Consider the following 17,315-nt stretch of genomic DNA (forward strand, 5'->3'; position numbering starts at 1 on the left):
GGCCCTGGTGTGGTGTAAGTGGCCTCAGCCAGCAGCCACAGGCCTTGGTGTGGTGTAAGTGGCCTGAGCAAGAGCCACAGGCCCTGGTGTGGTGTAAGTGGCCTCAGCCAGAAGCCACAGGCACTGGTGTGGTGTAAGTGCCCTCAGCCAGCAGCCACAGGCCCTGGTGTGGTGTAAGTGACCTCAGCCAGCAGCCACAGGCCCTGGTGTGGTGTAAGTGGCCTCAGCCAGCAGCCACAGGCCCTGGTGTGGTGTAAGTGGCCTCAGCCAGTGCCACAGGCCCTGGTGTGGTGTAAGTGGCCTGAGCAAGAGTCACAGACCCTGGTGTGGTGTAATTGGCCTCAATAGCAACTAATGCCCTGGTGTGGTGTAGGTGGCCTCAGCCAGCAGCCACAGGCCCTGGTGTGGTGTAAGTGGCCTCAGCCAGTGCCACAGGCCCTGGTGTGGTGTAAGTGGCCTGAGCAAGAGCCACAGACCCTGGTGTGGTGTAATTGGCCTCAATAGCAACTAATGCCCTGGTGTGGTGTAAGTGGCCTCAGCCAGCAGCCACAGGCCCTGGTGTGGTGTAAGTGGCCTCAGCCAGCAGCCACAGGCCCTGGTGTGGTGTAAGTGGCCTCAGCCAGCAGCCACAGGCCCTGGTGTGGTGTAAGTGGCCTCAGCCAGAGCCACAGGCCCTGGTGTGGTGTAAGTGGCCTCAGCCAGTGCCACAGGCCCTGGTGTGGTGTAAGTGGCCTGAGCAAGAGCCAAAGACCCTGGTGTGGTGTAATTGGCCTCAATAGCAACTTATGCCCTGGTGTGGTGTAAGTGGCCTCAGCCAGCAGCCACAGGCCCTGGTGTGGTGTAAGTGGCCTCAATAGCAACTAATGCCCTGGTGTGGTGTAAGTGGCCTCAGCCAGCAGCCACAGGCCCTGGTGTGGTGTAAGTGGCCTCAGCCAGCAGCCACAGGCCCTGGTGTGGTGTAAGTGGCCTGAGCAAGAGCCACAGGCCCTGGTGTGGTGTAAGTGGCCTCAGCCAGAAGCCACAGGCACTGGTGTGGTGTAAGGGGCCTCAATAGCAACTAATGCCCTGGTGTGGTGTAAGTGACCTCAGCCAGCAGCCACAGGCCCTGGTGTGGTGTAAGTGGCCTCAGCCAGCAGCCACAGGCCCTGGTGTGGTGTAAGTGGCCTCAGCCAGTGCCACAGACCCTGGTGTGGTGTAATTGGCCTCAATAGCAACTAATGCCCTGGTGTGGTGTAAGTGACCTCAGCCAGCAGCCACAGGCCCTGGTGTGGTGTAAGTGGCCTCAGCCAGCAGCCACAGGCCCTGGTGTGGTGTAAGTGGCCTCAATAGCAACTAATGCCCTGGTGTGGTGTAAGTGGCCTCAGCCAGCAGCCACAGGCCCTGGTGTGGTGTAAGTGGCCTCAGCCAGCAGCCACAGGCCCTGGTGTGGTGTAAGTGGCCTGAGCAAGAGCCACAGGCCCTGGTGTGGTGTAAGTGGCCTCAGCCAGAAGCCACAGGCACTGGTGTGGTGTAAGGGGCCTCAATAGCAACTAATGCCCTGGTGTGGTGTAAGTGACCTCAGCCAGCAGCCACAGGCCCTGGTGTGGTGTAAGTGGCCTCAGCCAGCAGCCACAGGCCCTGGTGTGGTGTAAGTGGCCTCAGCCAGTGCCACAGGCCCTGGTGTGGTGTAAGTGGCCTCAGCCAGCAGCCACAGGCCCTGATGTGGTGTAAGTGGCCCCAGCCGGTCACTCAGGCCCTGGTGTGGTGTAGGTGGCATCAGCTAGCAGCACAAGACATTGGAAAACAGCCAAAAGCAATGTCGTTAATGTGCCCTCATTAATGGGCAGCTGCTTTTGGTCTTTTAATACACCCCTTCTCTGGATCAAAAGCGGTTCAATGACATGAAAATGAAAGGCTTACAGCACCAGGTATTCCCAGGTAGTCTCCCATCCAAGTACTAACCAAGCCCAGCCCTGCTTAGCTTCCGAGATCAGACGAGGTCGGGCGTGCTCAGGGTGGTATGGCCGTAAGCTGCTGGCCCCAGCACAATGTCTCAATTTATGGATTCAACTGATTAGGTGGCAAGTACCTGAAGTTACGAAGACAATCCTTTAACCATACCTGCATGTTTGCATAATACCCTAACCCAAAGGCTCAGTTTAGCATTTATCTAACAGCACAGGCCCTGGATTGTTGAAGATGGCCTCAGGAACCAGCACAGGGCCTGGTGTGTTGTACATGGCCACAGCTAGCAGCACAGGGCCTGGTGTGATGTGAGTGGCCTCGGCCAGAAGCCACAGGCACTGGTGTGGTGTAAGTGGCCTCAGCCAGCAGCCACAGGCCCTGGTGTGGTGTAAGTGGCCTCAGCCAGCAGCCACAGGCCCTGGTGTGGTGTAAGTGGCCTCAGCCAGCAGCCACAGGCCCTGGTGTGGTGTAAGTGGCCTCAGCCAGAGCCACAGGTCCTGGTGTGGTGTAAGTGGCCTCAGCCAGTGCCACAGGCCCTGGTGTGGTGTAAGTGGCCTCAGCCAGAAGCCACAGGCCCTGGTGTGGTGTAAGTGGCCTCAGCCAGCAGCCACAGGCCCTGGTGTGGTGTAATTGGCCTCAGCCAGAGCCACAGGTCCTGGTGTGGTGTAAGTGGCCTCAGCCAGTGCCACAGGCCCTGGTGTGGTGTAAGTGGCCTGAGCAAGAGCCACAGACCCTGGTGTGGTGTAATTGGCCTCAATAGCAACTAATGCCCTGGTGTGGTGTAGGTGGCCTCAGCCAGCAGCCACAGGCCCTGGTGTGGTGTAAGTGGCCTCAATAGCAACTAATGCCCTGGTGTGGTGTAAGTGGCCTCAGCCAGCAGCCACAGGCCCTGGTGTGGTGTAAGTGGCCTCAGCCAGAGCCACAGGTCCTGGTGTGGTGTAAGTGGCCTCAGCCAGAGCCACAGGTCCTGGTGTGGTGTAAGTGGCCTCAGCCAGTGCCACAGGCCCTGGTGTGGTGTAAGTGGCCTCAGCCAGCAGCCACAGGCCCTGGTGTGGTGTAAGTGGCCTCAGCCAGCAGCCACAGGCCCTGGTGTGGTGTAAGTGGCCTCAGCCAGCAGCCACAGGCCCTGGTGTGGTGTAAGTGGCCTCAGCCAGCAGCCACAGGCCCTGGTGTGGTGTAAGTGGCCTCAGCCAGAGCCACAGGTCCTGGTGTGGTGTAAGTGGCCTCAGCCAGTGCCACAGGCCCTGGTGTGGTGTAAGTGGCCTGAGCAAGAGCCACAGACCCTGTTGTGGTGTAATTGGCCTCAATAGCAACTAATGCCCTGGTGTGGTGTAGGTGGCCTCAGCCAGCAGCCACAGGCCCTGGTGTGGTGTCAGTGGCCTCAATAGCAACTAATGCCCTGGTGTGGTGTAAGTGGCCTCAGCCAGCAGCCACAGGCCCTGGTGTGGTGTAAGTGGCTTGAGCAAGAGCCACAGACCCTGGTGTGGTGTAATTGGCCTCAATAGCAACTAAGGCCCTGGTGTGGTGTAGGTGGCCTCAGCCAGCAGCCACAGGCCCTGGTGTGGTGTAAGTGGCCTCAGCCAGCAGCCACAGGCCCTGGTGTGGTGTAAGTGGCCTCAGCCAGCAGCCACAGGCCCTGATGTGGTGTAAGTGGCCCCAGCCGGTCACTCAGGCCCTGGTGTGGTGTAGGTGGCATCAGCTAGCAGCACAAGACATTGGAAAACAGCCAAAAGCAATGTCGTTAATGTGCCCTCATTAATGGGCAGCTGCTTTTGGTCTTTTAATACACCCCTTCTCTGGATCAAAAGCGGTTCAGTGACATGAAAATGAAATGCTTACAGCACCAGGTATTCCCAGGCGGTCTCCCATCCAAGTACTAACCAAGCCCAGCCCTGCTTATCTTCCGAGATCAGACGAGGTCGGGCGTGCTCAGGGTGGTATGGCCGTAAGCTGCTGGCCCCAGCACAATGTCTCAATTTATGGATTCAACTGATTAGGTGGCAAGTACCTGAAGTTACGAAGACAATCCTTTAACCATACCTGCATTTTTGCATAATACCCTAACCCAAAGGCTCAGTTTAGCATTTATCTAACAGCACAGGCCCTGGATTGTTGAAGATGGCCTCAGGAACCAGCACAGGGCCTGGTGTGTTGTACATGGCCACAGCAAGCAGCACAGGGCCAGGTTTGGTGAAGATGGCCTCGGCCAGAAGCACAGGGTCTGGTGTGATATGAGTGGCCTGAGCAAGAGCCACAGGCCCTGGTGTGGTGTAAGTGGCCTCAGCCAGAAGCCACAGGCCCTGGTGTGGTGTAGGTGGCCTCAGCCAGCAGCCACAGGCCCTTGTGTGGTGTAAGTGGCCTCAGCCAGCAGCCACAGGCCCTGGTGTGGTGTAAGTGGCCTCAGCCAGCAGCCACAGGCCCTGGTGTGGTGTAATTGGCCTCACTAGCAACTAAGGCCCTGGTGTGGTGTAAGTGGCCTCAGCCAGCAGCCACAGGCCCTGGTGTGGTGTAAGTGTTCTCAGCCAGTGCCACAGGCCCTGGTGTGGTGTAAGGGGCCTCAATAGCAACTAATGCCCTGGTGTGGTGTAAGTGGCCTCAGCCAGCAGCCACAGGCACTGGTGTGGTGTAAGTGCCCTCAACAAGATGCCACAGGCCCTGGTGTGGTGTAAGTGGCCTCAGCCAGCAGCCACAGGCCCTGGTGTGGTGTAAGTGGCCTCAGCCAGCAGCCACAGGTCCTGGTGTGGTGTAAGTGGCCCAAGCAAGAGCCACAGGCCCTGGTGTGGTGTAAGTGGCCTCAGCCAGAAGCCACAGGCACTGGTGTGGTGTAAGTGCCCTCAGCCAGCAGCCACAGGCCCTGGTGTGGTGTAAGTGACCTCAGCCAGCAGCCACAGGCCCTGGTGTGGTGTAAGTGGCCTCAGCCAGCAGCCACAGGCCCTGGTGTGGTGTAAGTGGCCTCAGCCAGTGCCACAGGCACTGGTGTGGTGTAAGTGGCCTGAGCAAGAGTCACAGACCCTGGTGTGGTGTAATTGGCCTCAATAGCAACTAATGCCCTGGTGTGGTGTAGGTGGCCTCAGCCAGCAGCCACAGGCCCTGGTGTGGTGTAAGTGGCCTCAGCCAGTGCCACAGGCCCTGGTGTGGTGTAAGTGGCCTGAGCAAGAGCCACAGACCCTCGTGTGGTGTAATTGGCCTCAATAGCAACTAATGCCCTGGTGTGGTGTAAGTGGCCTCAGCCAGCAGCCACAGGCCCTGGTGTGGTGTAAGTGGCCTCAGAAGCAAATAAGGCCGTATTGTGGTGTATGTGGCCTCAGCCAGGAGCCACAGGCCCTGGTGTGGTGTAAGTGGCCTGAGCAAGAGCCACAGACCCTGGTGTGGTGTAAGTGGCCTCAGCCAGCAGCCACAGGCCTTGGTGTGGTGTAAGTCGCCTCAGCCAGAAGCCACAGGCACTGGTGTGGTGTAAGTGGCCTCAGCCAGCAGCCACAGGCCCTGGTGTGGTGTAATTGGCCTCAATAGCAACTAAGGCCCTGGTGTGGTGTAAGTGGCCTCATCCAGAGCCACAGGCCCTGGTGTGGTGTAAGTGGCCTCAGAAGCAAATAAGGCCGTGGTGTGGTGTAAGTGGCCTCAGCCAGAAGCCACAGGCACTGGTGTGGTGTAAGTGGCCTCAGCCAGCAGCCACAGGCCCTGGTGTGGTGTAAGTGACTTCAGCCAGTGCCACAGGCCCTGGTGTGGTGTAAGTGGCCTGAGCAAGAGCCACCGACCCTGGTGTGGTGTAATTGGCCTCAATAGCAACTAATGCCCTGGTCTGGTGTAGGTGGCCTCAGCCAGCAGCCACAGGCCCTGGTGTGGTGTAAGTGGCCTCAGCCAGTGCCACAGGCCCTGGTGTGGTGTAAGGGGCCTCAATAGCAACTAATGCCCTGGTGTGGTGTAAGTGGCCTCAGCCAACAGCCACAGGCACTGGTGTGGTGTAAGTGCCCTCAGCCAGCAGCCATAGGCCCTGGTGTGGTGTAAGTGGCCTCAGCCAGCAGCCACAGGCCCTGGTGTGGTGTAAGTGGCCTGAGCAAGAGCCACAGGCACTGGTGTGGTGTAAGTGCCCTCAGCCAGCAGCCACAGGCCCTGGTGTGGTGTAAGTGGCCTCAGCCAGCAGCCACAGGCCCTGGTGTGGTGTAAGTGGCCTCAGCCAGCAGCCACAGGCCATGGTGTGGTGTAAGTGGCCTCAGCCAGCAGCCACAGGCCCTGGTGTGGTGTAAGTGGCCTCAGCCAGTGCCACAGGCCCTGGTGTGGTGTAAGTGGCCTGAGCAAGAGTCACAGACCCTGGTGTGGTGTAATTGGCCTCAATAGCAACTAATGCCCTGGTGTGGTGTAGGTGGCCTCAGCCAGCAGCCACAGGCCCTGGTGTGGTGTAAGTGGCCTCAGCCAGCAGCCCCAGGCCCTGGTGTGGTGTAAGTGGCCTGAGCAAGAGCCACAGACCCTGGTGTGGTGTAATTGGCCTCAATAGCAACTAATGCCCTGGTGTGGTGTAAGTGGCCTCAGCCCGCAGCCACAGGCCCTGGTGTGGTGTAAGTGGCCTCATCCAGCAGCCACAGGCCCTGATGTGGTGTAAGTGGCCCCAGCCGGTCACTCAGGCCCTGGTGTGGTGTAGGTGGCATCAGCTAGCAGCACAAGACATTGGAAAACAGCCAAAAGCAATGTCGTTAATGTGCCCTCATTAATGGGCAGCTGCTTTTGGTCTTTTAATACACCCCTTCTCTGGATCAAAAGCGGTTCAATGACATGAAAATGAAAGGCTTATAGCACCAGGTATTCCCAGGCAGTCTCCCATCCAAGTACTAACCAAGCCCAGCCCTGCTTAGCTTCCGAGATTAGACGAGGTCGGGCGTGCTCAGGGTGGTATTGCCGTAAGCTGCTGGCCCCAGCACAATGTCTCAATTTATGGATTCAACTGATTAGGTGGCAAGTACCTGAAGTTACGAAGACAATCCTTTAACCATACCTGCATGTTTGCATAATACCCTAACCCAAAGGCTCAGTTTAGCATTTATCTAACAGCACAGGCCCTGGATTGTTGAAGATGGCCTCAGGAACCAGCACAGGGCCTGGTGTGTTGTACATGGCCACAGCAAGAAGCACAGGGCCTGGTTTGGTGAAGATGGCCTCGGCGAGAAGCGCAGGGCCTGGTGTGATGTGAGTGGCCTGAGCAAGAGCCACAGGCCCTGGTGTGGTGTAAGTGGCCTCAGCCAGAAGCCACAGGCACTGGTGTGGTGTAAGTGGCCTCAGCCAGCAGCCACAGGCCCTGGTGTGGTGTAAGTGGCCTCAGCCAGCAGCCACAGGCCCTGGTGTGGTGTAAGTGGCCTCAGCCAGCAGCCACAGGCCCTGGTGTGGTGTAAGTGGCCTCAGCCAGCAGCCACAGGCCCTGGTGTGGTGTAAGTGGCCTCAGCCAGAAGCCACAGGCACTGGTGTGGTGTAAGTGGCCTCAGCCAGCAGCCACAGGCCCTGGTGTGGTGTAATTGGACTCACTAGCAACTAAGGCCCTGGTGTGGTGTAAGTGGCCTCAGCCAGCAGCCACAGGCCCTGGTGTGGTGTAAGTGTTCTCAGCCAGTGCCACAGGCCCTGGTGTGGTGTAAGGGGCCTCAATAGCAACTAATGCCCTGGTGTGGTGTAAGTGGCCTCAGCCAGCAGCCACAGGCACTGGTGTGGTGTAAGTGCCCTCAACAAGATGCCACAGGCCCTGGTGTGGTGTAAGTGGCCTCAGCCAGCAGCCACAGGCCCTGGTGTGGTGTAAGTGGCCTCAGCCAGCAGCCACAGGTCCTGGTGTGGTGTAAGTGGCCCAAGCAAGAGCCACAGGCCCTGGTGTGGTGTAAGTGGCCTCAGCCAGAAGCCACAGGCACTGGTGTGGTGTAAGTGCCCTCAGCCAGCAGCCACAGGCCCTGGTGTGGTGTAAGTGACCTCAGCCAGCAGCCACAGGCCCTGGTGTGGTGTAAGTGGCCTCAGCCAGCAGCCACAGGCCCTGGTGTGGTGTAAGTGGCCTCAGCCAGTGCCACAGGCACTGGTGTGGTGTAAGTGGCCTGAGCAAGAGTCACAGACCCTGGTGTGGTGTAATTGGCCTCAATAGCAACTAATGCCCTGGTGTGGTGTAGGTGGCCTCAGCCAGCAGCCACAGGCCCTGGTGTGGTGTAAGTGGCCTCAGCCAGTGCCACAGGCCCTGGTGTGGTGTAAGTGGCCTGAGCAAGAGCCACAGACCCTCGTGTGGTGTAATTGGCCTCAATAGCAACTAATGCCCTGGTGTGGTGTAAGTGGCCTCAGCCAGCAGCCACAGGCCCTGGTGTGGTGTAAGTGGCCTCAGAAGCAAATAAGGCCGTATTGTGGTGTATGTGGCCTCAGCCAGGAGCCACAGGCCCTGGTGTGGTGTAAGTGGCCTGAGCAAGAGCCACAGACCCTGGTGTGGTGTAAGTGGCCTCAGCCAGCAGCCACAGGCCTTGGTGTGGTGTAAGTCGCCTCAGCCAGAAGCCACAGGCACTGGTGTGGTGTAAGTGGCCTCAGCCAGCAGCCACAGGCCCTGGTGTGGTGTAATTGGCCTCAAAAGCAACTAAGGCCCTGGTGTGGTGTAAGTGGCCTCATCCAGAGCCACAGGCCCTGGTGTGGTGTAAGTGGCCTCAGAAGCAAATAAGGCCGTGGTGTGGTGTAAGTGGCCTCAGCCAGAAGCCACAGGCACTGGTGTGGTGTAAGTGGCCTCAGCCAGCAGCCACAGGCCCTGGTGTGGTGTAAGTGACTTCAGCCAGTGCCACAGGCCCTGGTGTGGTGTAAGTGGCCTGAGCAAGAGCCACCGACCCTGGTGTGGTGTAATTGGCCTCAATAGCAACTAATGCCCTGGTCTGGTGTAGGTGGCCTCAGCCAGCAGCCACAGGCCCTGGTGTGGTGTAAGTGGCCTCAGCCAGTGCCACAGGCCCTGGTGTGGTGTAAGGGGCCTCAATAGCAACTAATGCCCTGGTGTGGTGTAAGTGGCCTCAGCCAACAGCCACAGGCACTGGTGTGGTGTAAGTGCCCTCAGCCAGCAGCCATAGGCCCTGGTGTGGTGTAAGTGGCCTCAGCCAGCAGCCACAGGCCCTGGTGTGGTGTAAGTGGCCTGAGCAAGAGCCACAGGCACTGGTGTGGTGTAAGTGCCCTCAGCCAGCAGCCACAGGCCCTGGTGTGGTGTAAGTGGCCTCAGCCAGCAGCCACAGGCCCTGGTGTGGTGTAAGTGGCCTCAGCCAGCAGCCACAGGCCATGGTGTGGTGTAAGTGGCCTCAGCCAGCAGCCACAGGCCCTGGTGTGGTGTAAGTGGCCTCAGCCAGTGCCACAGGCCCTGGTGTGGTGTAAGTGGCCTGAGCAAGAGTCACAGACCCTGGTGTGGTGTAATTGGCCTCAATAGCAACTAATGCCCTGGTGTGGTGTAGGTGGCCTCAGCCAGCAGCCACAGGCCCTGGTGTGGTGTAAGTGGCCTCAGCCAGCAGCCCCAGGCCCTGGTGTGGTGTAAGTGGCCTGAGCAAGAGCCACAGACCCTGGTGTGGTGTAATTGGCCTCAATAGCAACTAATGCCCTGGTGTGGTGTAAGTGGCCTCAGCCCGCAGCCACAGGCCCTGGTGTGGTGTAAGTGGCCTCATCCAGCAGCCACAGGCCCTGATGTGGTGTAAGTGGCCCCAGCCGGTCACTCAGGCCCTGGTGTGGTGTAGGTGGCATCAGCTAGCAGCACAAGACATTGGAAAACAGCCAAAAGCAATGTCGTTAATGTGCCCTCATTAATGGGCAGCTGCTTTTGGTCTTTTAATACACCCCTTCTCTGGATCAAAAGCGGTTCAATGACATGAAAATGAAAGGCTTATAGCACCAGGTATTCCCAGGCAGTCTCCCATCCAAGTACTAACCAAGCCCAGCCCTGCTTAGCTTCCGAGATTAGACGAGGTCGGGCGTGCTCAGGGTGGTATTGCCGTAAGCTGCTGGCCCCAGCACAATGTCTCAATTTATGGATTCAACTGATTAGGTGGCAAGTACCTGAAGTTACGAAGACAATCCTTTAACCATACCTGCATGTTTGCATAATACCCTAACCCAAAGGCTCAGTTTAGCATTTATCTAACAGCACAGGCCCTGGATTGTTGAAGATGGCCTCAGGAACCAGCACAGGGCCTGGTGTGTTGTACATGGCCACAGCAAGAAGCACAGGGCCTGGTTTGGTGAAGATGGCCTCGGCGAGAAGCGCAGGGCCTGGTGTGATGTGAGTGGCCTGAGCAAGAGCCACAGGCCCTGGTGTGGTGTAAGTGGCCTCAGCCAGAAGCCACAGGCACTGGTGTGGTGTAAGTGGCCTCAGCCAGCAGCCACAGGCCCTGGTGTGGTGTAAGTGGCCTCAGCCAGCAGCCACAGGCCCTGGTGTGGTGTAAGTGGCCTCAGCCAGCAGCCACAGGCCCTGGTGTGGTGTAAGTGGCCTCAGCCAGCAGCCACAGGCCCTGGTGTTGTGTAAGTGGCCTCAGCCAGCAGCCACAGGCCCTGGTGTGGTGTAAGTGGCCTCAGCCAGAGCCACAGGCCCTGGTATAGTGTAAGTGGCCTCAACCAGTGCCACAGGCCCTGGTGGGGTGTAAGTGGCCTGAGCAAGAGCCACAGACCCTGGTGTGGTGTAATTGGCCTCAATAGCAACTAATGCCCTGGTGTGGTGTAGGTGGCCTCAGCCAGCAGCCACAGGCCCTGGTGTGGTGTAAGTGGCCTCAGCCAGTGCCACAGGCCCTGGTGTGGTGTAAGGGGCCTCAATAGCAACTAATGCCCTGGTGTGGTGTAGGTGGCCTCAGCCAGCAGCCACAGGCCCTGGTGTGGTGTAAGTGGCCTCAGCCAGTGCCAAAGGCCCTGATGTGGTGTAAGTGGCCTCAATAGCAACTAATGCCCTGGTGTGGTGTAAGTGGCCTCAGCCAGCAGCCACAGGCACTGGTGTGGTGTAAGTGGCCTCAGCCAGCAGCCACAGGCCCTGGTGTGGTGTAAGTGGCCTCAGCCAGCAGCCACAGGCCCTGGTGTGGTGTAAGTGGCCTGAGCCAGCAGCCACAGGCCCTGGTGTGGTGTATGTGGCCTCAGCCAGAAGCCACAGGCACTGGTGTGGTGTAAGTGCCCTCAGCCAGCAGCCACAGGCCCTGGTGTGGTGTAAGTGACCTCAGCCAGCAGCCACAGGCCCTGGTGTGGTGTAAGTGGCCTCAGCCAGCAGCCACAGGCCCTGGTGTGGTGTAAGTGGCCTCAGCCAGTGCCACAGGCCCTGGTGTGGTGTAAGTGGCCTGAGCAAGAGTCACAGACCCTGGTGTGGTGTAATTGGCCTCAATAGCAACTAATGCCCTGGTGTGGTGTAGGTGGCCTCAGCCAGCAGCCACAGGCCCTGGTGTGGTGTAAGTGGCCTCAGCCAGTGCCACAGGCCCTGGTGTGGTGTAAGTGGCCTGAGCAAGAGCCACAGGCCCTGGTGTGGTGTAAGTGGCCTCAGCCAGCAGCCACAGGCCCTGGTGTGGTGTAAGTGGCCTGAGCAAGAGCCACAGGCCCTGGTGTGGTGTAAGTGGCCTCAGCCAGAAGCCACAGGCACTGGTGTGGTGTAAGTGCCCTCAGCCAGCAGCCACAGGCCCTGGTGTGGTGTAAGTGGCCTCAGCCAGTGCCACAGGCCCTGGTGTGGTGTAAGGGGCCTCAATAGCAACTAATGCCCTGGTGTGGTGTAAGTGGCCTCAGCCAGCAGCCACAGGCCATGGTGTGGTGTAAGTGGCCTCAGCCAGCAGCCACAGGCCATGGTGTGGTGTAAGTGGCCTCAGCCAGCAGCCACAGGCCCTGGTGTGGTGTAAGTGGCCTCAGCCAGTGCCACAGGCCCTGGTGTGGTGTAAGTGGCCTGAGCAAGAGTCACAGACCCTGGTGTGGTGTAATTGGCCTCAATAGCAACTAATGCCCTGGTGTGGTGTAGGTGGCCTCAGCCAGCAGCCACAGGCCCTGGTGTGGTGTAAGTGGCCTCAGCCAGCAGCCCCAGGCCCTGGTGTGGTGTAAGTGGCCTGAGCAAGAGCCACAGACCCTGGTGTGGTGTAATTGGCCTCAATAGCAACTAATGCCCTGGTGTGGTGTAAGTGGCCTCAGCCAGTGCCAGAGGCCCTGGTGGGGTGTAAGTGGCCTGAGCAAGAGCCACAGACCCTGGTGTGGTGTAGGTGGCCTCAGCCAGCAGCCACAGGCCCTGGTGTGGTGTAAGTGGCCTCAGCCAGTGCCACAGGCCCTGGTGTGGTGTAAGGGGCCTCAATAGCAACTAATGCCCTGGTGTGGTGTAGGTGGCCTCAGCCAGCAGCCACAGGCCCTGGTGTGGTGTAAGTGGCCTCAGCCAGTGCCAAAGGCCCTGATGTGGTGTAAGTGGCCTCAATAGCAACTAATGCCCTGGTGTGGTGTAAGTGGCCTCAGCCAGCAGCCACAGGCACTGGTGTGGTGTAAGTGGCCTCAGCCAGCAGCCACAGGCCCTGGTGTGGTGTAAGTGGCCTCAGCCAGCAGCCACAGGCCCTGGTGTGGTGTAAGTGGCCTGAGCCAGCAGCCACAGGCCCTGGTGTGGTGTATGTGGCCTCAGCCAGAAGCCACAGGCACTGGTGTGGTGTAAGTGCCCTCAGCCAGCAGCCACAGGCCCTGGTGTGGTGTAAGTGACCTCAGCCAGCAGCCACAGGCCCTGGTGTGGTGTAAGTGGCCTCAGCCAGCAGCCACAGGCCCTGGTGTGGTGTAAGTGGCCTCAGCCAGTGCCACAGGCCCTGGTGTGGTGTAAGTGGCCTGAGCAAGAGTCACAGACCCTGGTGTGGTGTAATTGGCCTCAATAGCAACTAATGCCCTGGTGTGGTGTAGGTGGCCTCAGCCAGCAGCCACAGGCCCTGGTGTGGTGTAAGTGGCCTCAGCCAGTGCCACAGGCCCTGGTGTGGTGTAAGGGGCCTCAATAGCAACTAATGCCCTGGTGTGGTGTAAGTGGCCTCAGCCAGCAGCCACAGGCACTGGTGTGGTGTAAGTGCCCTCAGCCAGCAGCCACAGGCCCTGGTGTGGTGTAAGTGACCTCAGCCAGCAGCCACAGGCCCTGATGTGGTGTAAGTGGCCCCAGCCGGTCACTCAGGCCCTGGTGTGGTGTAGGTGGCATCAGCTAGCAGCACAAGACATTGGAAAAGAGCCAAAAGCAATGTCGTTAATGTGCCCTCATTAATGGGCAGCTGCTTTTGGTCTTTTAATACACCCCTTCTCTGGATCAAAAGCGGTTCAATGACATGAAAATGAAAGGCTTACAGCACCAGGTATTCCCAGGTAGTCTCCCATCCAAGTACTAACCAAGCCCAGCCCTGCTTAGCTTCCGAGATCAGACGAGGTCGGGCGTGCTCAGGGTGGTATGGCCGTAAGCTGCTGGCCCCAGCACAATGTCTCAATTTATGGATTCAACTGATTAGGTGGCAAGTACCTGAAGTTACGAAGACAATCCTTTAACCATACCTGCATGTTTGCATAATACCCTAACCCAAAGGCTCAGTTTAGCATTTATCTAACAGCACAGGCCCTGGATTGTTGAAGATGGCCTCAGGAACCAGCACAGGGCCTGGTGTGTTGTACATGGCCACAGCTAGCAGCACAGGGCCTGGTTTGGTGAAGATGGCCTCGGCCAGAAGCGCAGGGCCTGGTGTGATGTGAGTGGCCTGAGCAAGAGCCACAGGCCCTGGTGTGGTGCAAGTGGCCTCAGCCAGAAGCCACAGGCACTGGTGTGGTGTAAGTGGCCTCAGCCAGCAGCCACAGGCCCTGGTGTGGTGTAAGTGGCCTCAGCCAGCAGCCACAGGCCCTGGTGTGGTGTAAGTGGCCTCAGCCAGAGCCACAGGCCCTGGTGTGGTGTAAGTGGCCTCAGCCAGCAGCCACAGGCCCTGGTGTGGTGTAAGTGGCCTCAGCCAGAGCCACAGGCCCTGGTGTAGTTTAAGTGGCCACACCTAGTGCCACAGGCCTTGGTGTGGTGTAAGTGGCCTGAGCAAGAGCCACAGACCCTGGTGTGGTGTAATTGGCCTCAATAGCAACTAATGCCCTGGTGTGGTGTAGGTGGCCTCAGCCAGAGCCACAGGCCCTGGTGTGGTGTAAGTGGCCTCAGCCAGTGCCACAGGCCCTGGTGTGGTGTAAGGGGCCTCAATAGCAACTAATGCCCTGGTGTGGTGTAAGTGGCCTCAGCCAGCAGCCACAGGCCCTGGTGTGGTGTAAGTGGCCTCAGCCAGCAGCCACAGGCCCTGGTGTGGTGTAAGTGGCCTGAGCCAGCAGCCACAGGCCCTGGTGTGGTGTAAGTGGCCTCAGCCAGAAGCCACAGGCACTGGTGTGGTGTAAGTGCCCTCAGCCAGCAGCCACAGGCCCTGGTGTGGTGTAAGTGACCTCAGCCAGCAGCCACAGGCCCTGGTGTGGTGTAAGTGGCCTCAGCCAGCAGCCACAGGCCCTGGTGTGGTGTAAGTGGCCTCAGCCAGTGCCACAGGCCCTGGTGTGGTGTAAGTGGCCTGAGCAAGAGTCACAGACCCTGGTGTGGTGTAATTGGCCTCAATAGCAACTAATGCCCTGGTGTGGTGTAGGTGGCCTCAGCCAGCAGCCACAGGCCCTGGTGTGGTGTAAGTGGCCTCAGCCAGTGCCACAGGCCCTGGTGTGGTGTAAGTGGCCTGAGCAAGAGCCACAGGCCCTGGTGTGGTGTAAGTGGCCTCAGCCAGCAGCCACAGGCCCTGGTGTGGTGTAAGTGGCCTGAGCAAGAGCCACAGGCCCTGGTGTGGTGTAAGTGGCCTCAGCCAGAAGCCACAGGCACTGGTGTGGTGTAAGTGCCCTCAGCCAGCAGCCACAGGCCCTGGTGTGGTGTAAGTGGCCTCAGCCAGTGCCACAGGCCCTGGTGTGGTGTAAGGGGCCTCAATAGCAACTGATGCCCTGGTGTGGTGTAAGTGGCCTCAGCCAACAGCCACAGGCACTGGTGTGGTGTAAGTGCCCTCAGCCAGCAGCCATAGGCCCTGGTGTGGTGTAAGTGGCCTCAGCCAGCAGCCACAGGCCCTGGTGTGGTGTAAGTGGCCTCATCCAGCAGCCACAGGCCCTGATGTGGTGTAAGTGGCCCCAGCCGGTCACTCAGGCCCTGGTGTGGTGTAGGTGGCATCAGCTAGCAGCACAAGACATTGGAAAACAGCCAAAAGCAATGTCGTTAATGTGCCCTCATTAATGGGCAGCTGCTTTTGGTCTTTTAATACACCCCTTCTCTGGATCAAAAGCGGTTCAATGACATGAAAATGAAAGGCTTATAGCACCAGGTATTCCCAGGCAGTCTCCCATCCAATTACTAACCAAGCCCAGCCCTGCTTAGCTTCCGAGATTAGACGAGGTCGGGCGTGCTCAGGGTGGTATGGCCGTAAGCTACTGGCCCCAGCACAATGTCTCAATTTATGGATTCAACTGATTAGGTGGCAAGTACCTGAAGTTACGAAGACAATCCTTTAACCATACCTGCATGTTTGCATAATACCCTAACCCAAAGGCTCAGTTTAGCATTTATCTAACAGCACAGGCCCTGGATTGTTGAAGATGGCCTCAGGAACCAGCACAGGGCCTGGTGTGTTGTACATGGCCACAGGAAGAAGCACAGGGCCTGGTTTGGTGAAGATGGCCTCGGCGAGAAGCGCAGGGCCTGGTGTGATGTGACTGGCCTGAGCAAGAGCCACAGGCCCTGGTGTGGTGTAAGTGGCCTCAGCCAGAAGCCACAGGCACTGGTGTGGTGTAAGTGGCCTCAGCCAGCAGCCACAGGCCCTGGTGTGGTGTAAGTGGCCTCAGCCAGCAGCCACAGGCCCTGGTGTGGTGTAAGTGGCCTCAGCCAGCAGCCACAGGCCCTGGTGTGGTGTAAGTGGCCTCAGCCAGCAGCCACAGGCCCTGGTGTGGTGTAAGTGGCCTCAGCCAGCAGCCACAGGCCCTGGTGTGGTGTAAGTGGCCTCAGCCAGAGCCACAGGCCCTGGTATAGTGTAAGTGGCCTCAACCAGTGCCACAGGCCCTGGTGGGGTGTAAGTGGCCTGAGCAAGAGCCACAGACCCTGGTGTGGTGTAATTGGCCTCAATAGCAACTAATGCCCTGGTGTGGTGTAGGTGGCCTCAGCCAGCAGCCACAGGCCCTGGTGTGGTGTAAGTGGCCTCAGCCAGTGCCACAGGCCCTGGTGTGGTGTAAGTGGCCCCAGCCGGTCACTCAGGCCCTGGTGTGGTGTAGGTGGCATCAGCTAGCAGCACAAGACATTGGAAAACAGCCAAAAGCAATGTCGTTAATGTGCCCTCATTAATGGGCAGCTGCTTTTGGTCTTTTAATACACCCCTTCTCTGGATCAAAAGCGGTTCAATGACATGAAAATGAAAGGCTTACAGCACCAGGTATTCCCAGGTAGTCTCCCATCCAAGTACTAACCAAGCCCAGCCCTGCTTAGCTTCCGAGATCAGACGAGGTCGGGCGTGCTCAGGGTGGTATGGCCGTAAGCTGCTGGCCCCAGCACAATGTCTCAATTTATGGATTCAACTGATTAGGTGGCAAGTACCTGAAGTTACGAAGACAATCCTTTAACCATACCTGCATGTTTGCATAATACCCTAACCCAAAGGCTCAGTTTAGCATTTATCTAACAGCACAGGCCCTGGATTGTTGAAGATGGCCTCAGGAACCAGCACAGGGCCTGGTGTGTTGTACATGGCCACAGCTAGCAGCACAGGGCCTGGTTTGGTGAAGATGGCCTCGGCCAGAAGCGCAGGGCCTGGTGTGATGTGAGTGGCCTGAGCAAGAGCCACAGGCCCTGGTGTGGTGTAAGTGGCCTCAGCCAGAAGCCACAGGCACTGGTGTGGTGTAAGTGCCCTCAGCCAGCAGCCACAGGCCCTGGTGTGGTGTAAGTGACCTCAGCCAGCAGCCACAGGCCCTGATGTGGTGTAAGTGGCCCCAGCCGGTCACTCAGGCCCTGGTGTAGTGTAGGTGGCATCAGCTAGCAGCACAAGACATTGGAAAAGAGCCAAAAGCAATGTCGTTAATGTGCCCTCATTAATGGGCAGCTGCTTTTGGTCTTTTAATACACCCCTTCTCTGGATCAAAAGCGGTTCAATGACATGAAAATGAAAGGCTTACAGCACCAGGTATTCCCAGGTAGTCTCCCATCCAAATACTAACCAAGCCCAGCCCTGCTTAGCTTCCGAGATCAGACGAGGTCGGGCATGCTCAGGGTGGTATGGCCGTAAGCTGCTGGCCCCAGCACAATGTCTCAATTTATGGATTCAACTGATTAGGTGGCAAGTACCTGAAGTTACGAAGACAATCCTTTAACCATACCTGCATGTTTGCATAATACCCTAACCCAAAGGCTCAGTTTAGCATTTATC

The 17,315-nt window shown here is 58.3% G+C and overlaps 5 non-coding genes and 3 pseudogenes across 5 annotated transcripts; all 8 read right to left on the minus strand.

Moving 5' to 3' along the window:
- Window positions 1-1,892: 1,892 nt before the first annotated feature.
- On the minus strand, window positions 1,893-2,011 carry LOC145427835 (5S ribosomal RNA). Its single transcript, XR_013908377.1, has one exon. It is a non-coding gene; the product is annotated as a 5S ribosomal RNA (ribosomal RNA).
- A 1,765-nt stretch (window positions 2,012-3,776) lies between these two features.
- LOC145426855 (5S ribosomal RNA) lies at window positions 3,777-3,895 on the minus strand. Its single transcript, XR_013907576.1, has one exon. It is a non-coding gene; the product is annotated as a 5S ribosomal RNA (ribosomal RNA).
- Window positions 3,896-6,723: 2,828 nt separating this feature from the next.
- LOC145427382 (5S ribosomal RNA) lies at window positions 6,724-6,842 on the minus strand (annotated as a pseudogene).
- A 2,948-nt stretch (window positions 6,843-9,790) lies between these two features.
- Window positions 9,791-9,909, minus strand: LOC145427383 (5S ribosomal RNA; annotated as a pseudogene).
- Window positions 9,910-13,211: 3,302 nt separating this feature from the next.
- On the minus strand, window positions 13,212-13,330 carry LOC145427837 (5S ribosomal RNA). The gene has a single exon (XR_013908379.1). It is a non-coding gene; the product is annotated as a 5S ribosomal RNA (ribosomal RNA).
- A 1,885-nt stretch (window positions 13,331-15,215) lies between these two features.
- LOC145427397 (5S ribosomal RNA) lies at window positions 15,216-15,334 on the minus strand (annotated as a pseudogene).
- A 979-nt stretch (window positions 15,335-16,313) lies between these two features.
- Window positions 16,314-16,432, minus strand: LOC145427838 (5S ribosomal RNA). Its single transcript, XR_013908380.1, has one exon. It is a non-coding gene; the product is annotated as a 5S ribosomal RNA (ribosomal RNA).
- Window positions 16,433-17,057: 625 nt separating this feature from the next.
- LOC145427128 (5S ribosomal RNA) lies at window positions 17,058-17,176 on the minus strand. Its single transcript, XR_013907852.1, has one exon. It is a non-coding gene; the product is annotated as a 5S ribosomal RNA (ribosomal RNA).
- Between the last annotated feature and the right edge of the window lie 139 nt (window positions 17,177-17,315).

Source organism: Astatotilapia calliptera, chromosome 3 (genome assembly GCF_964374335.1).
Source record: "Astatotilapia calliptera chromosome 3, fAstCal68.1, whole genome shotgun sequence".
NCBI classification, from domain to species: Eukaryota; Metazoa; Chordata; class Actinopteri; order Cichliformes; family Cichlidae; genus Astatotilapia; species Astatotilapia calliptera.